The following is a 3,193-nucleotide window of genomic DNA, read 5'->3' as shown; positions in this document are numbered from 1 at the left end:
AAATATATGTAAGTCTATTTTTTACCAATTTAACTAATTCTCAATCTGATTTTTCTAGAGAGAGATATCGATCTTGGAAGAGTAAATGGTCATGCTAGCCAAAGAAGAAATAGTACTCAATTCGATCAGATTACATATTCCAAAATCTATCAGATTCTTTATATCAAAAGAAGTTTATTTTATGAAAATAAGTTATACTTGGTCAAGTTTATTAAGTTCTACCATTATAGTCTTGCCTATTTTTCCAAAAAAAAAGGTCTCTTTGGAGGTATGAGTATTGCACAGTCGCCTCCTTCTAGCTAAAGTTATTTTCCTCAATTATCACTTCAATTTATTGTCATGTGTTTTTATCACTTCAGAGAAATGCTTAATCCCACTACCTAAAAAGTATAGGAGTGTGCCCAACATCCAATTGAGTCAAACCTCTTATTCTTCACCCAAGTGGTGATTTGTGTTTGAGCTACCCTTAAAAAGTGAGTAGTCTCTTTTTAAGCCCTATAGTTGGGTTAGTTTCCCGTATTTAGAATTGAGCGAAGTGGGTTTCAGACTATGACCATTTTGGCTGGTGTATAGAGCTTTATCATATTGCTAGGAGTAGTTTTATTCTCCCATATTGTGTTTTGTCCAAGTTGGGTCTCTATGTCATTTTTATCCCTGACTTGAGGGGGAGAAGTAGAAGAAGAGGTGCAAGAAAGAAAAGAGGTATTTTGTTCCACATGTTGTAGTGATTTTTATTAGACCAAAATATTCAAGAAAGGGGGACCACAGAAGATAAAGTTTTTGCATCTATGAAGAATTTTTTGCTACATAGAAAATTGAAGACAAATAATCTTTCTCATTGCAAATTGAAGTTATAAACTCCAATTTGAGGGGGAGTGTTAAAGAGAAGATATGGAAGACTCTTACATTACTCTTATAGGAAAAAATCTCATAGAGCCAGAATTAATATGGTGGAGTCTTACAAGAGTCTCATAGAAGATTCTCAGTTAAACGTGTTTTAGTTATGTTAGTCTTTTATTTATGTTCAGTTATTTAATTATGCTGGGATTTATCTTAAGTGTTAGACTTTGGGTGTAATTGGGACAAAGTTACGTTAATTGTACTTGGACTCTACTACTTTCCTCTATTATAAATAGGGGCTTATGTACTCACATATTAAACATTCAAAAATTAAATTATTGAGCTTAGAAAGGAACATTTTGTCCTTTTTGGAATCTTAACTATGCTCGATTTCAAACCTCAATAAATTACCTAAAACATTGTAATGAGCTACTAGAATGATGGATAGGTCACTTAGCAAAATCAAAGCCTTTAATCTCATTTCTCAACTTTTTGCAATGCATCATTTGACAGATTCTCACTAAGTTAGTTATCTTCTTTAGAGTCTCCTTCTCATTTGGTTTCATTTGAACCAATTGTTTGATCGTGTGCACAAACAACTTCTAATAGGGGGGGAGGGGGGGGGGGGGGGGGGGGGGGGGGGGGGGGGTGGTTATTCCACGTTGAAGTGGAATGAATTCCCCCCGCATTACCTAGTTCATAAAAAAATTACGTTAGTGTAAAAAGAATTGAATTGAAGTGAGATTCCCCCCCCCCCCCCCCCCCCCCCACCGAACGAAAAATTTCTCCCAATTCACTGTTCTCCTCTCCCTCTCCCGACGATTTTTCGCCCCATCTTCTTCCTCTCGTCTTCGCTCTCTTTGGTCCCTCCCGACGTCCTTCGCAAAGCACGGGCCGACCCTTTGTCGCAGAACCTCTCGGCCTCCCAACTTCTCTTCTCTCTCGGCCTCCCTCTTTTCTCCCTCTCGGCATACCGTCGGAGCGTCGCCTCCGTCACCGTTGCCCGTTGGCCCACCACTGAGGAAGACGAAAACGAAGTTTAATTTTTCCTAAGTTAGGAAAAATTAAACCATCGTCATAATTGGTTTAATTATCCAATTAATTAAACCATTAGTTTTTCATTTTTTGTTAATATATTATTAATTAATAATATGTAAAATATATATTATGTTATTGATAAATTAATATATTTATTTATTTATTATGTATTTTTTATTTTTTATTAAAATAGTGAGTTTTAATGTTAAACTATATCTTACGTTATTACAAAATAATTTATTTATTTATTATATTCACTTATGTTATTTTTAACTTTTTTATTTATTTTAAATAATTTATTCTAGTTACACGTAATTAGTATATTAATTTATAATAAACTGTAATAATTAATTGGTTTAATTATCCAATTGCTATAATTAATTAAACCATTAGGTTTATTTATTATATTCTCTTATGTTATTTTTTAATCTTTTTATTAATTTTGTATAATTTATTCTAGTCACACGTAATTATTGTTTTAATTTATAATAAATTATAATCATTAATTAATATAATATAGTTTTTCATTAATTAAGATATTAATATATTCTAATACTACACGTTAAATCACTTATAAGTGTAGTAATCACGTTTATTTTGGTTAATTATACGTTGAGGTATATGTTATATTTAAGTATATTATAAAAAGTTACCCATTCTCTTCTTTATATCATATTTTTCATTTGGGGGCACTAACACTGGAATCTGTTTTCCAATTACTTGAACTCGTCTACACTAACACCCAAACATGAGTTGAAGTTGAATCAATTCATTTCACTTCAATTCAATTCTTCACTTTAATTTAAGTTCATTGTGGACTAACCCCTAAAACTTTTTGTCTCAACTCATTCAGTTGACTCTAGTCCTTCATTAGACTTACTTTTGTGTACCTTCTTCTTCATGTCTTTGTGCACCTTACTTATCATATTCCTTTTAACAAAACCTTTTCTCTCACTAACACATTTGAGTGATTTTATAGTTTGATGGTCAACCTTTTTTACCTGTAACTTTTGGTTGATTTAACTCGAACAACCGTGCTTCTTCCTCTTTCAACTTTTCTTTTCTAGGTTGTTTTGTATGGGTCATTTGGTTGACTTGGATTTGTTATAAGGATTTACCTCTTTTCTCCTTTTTCTCCTTTTTTTTTCTTTTTTTTTCTTTTCTTTTTCTTTTCTTTCTCATTCATTTGTGGGCTTGCTTGTTTATTGTATTTGCGCTCTCTTGCTTTGAAGAATTGTGCTACTAGGTGATTTGATAGTTGTACTTTTTAACATGGGCTACTTGCTTCCTTGTTTGTATGAATCGTTTGGTTAGT

Source organism: Aristolochia californica, unplaced genomic scaffold (genome assembly GCF_029961685.1).
Source record: "Aristolochia californica isolate CCGP_79_NKW_82.1479 unplaced genomic scaffold, dmAriCali1.0.hap1 SCAF_1, whole genome shotgun sequence".
Lineage (NCBI taxonomy): Eukaryota > Viridiplantae > Streptophyta > Magnoliopsida > Piperales > Aristolochiaceae > Aristolochia > Aristolochia californica.
This window is presented reverse-complemented; position numbering follows the sequence as displayed.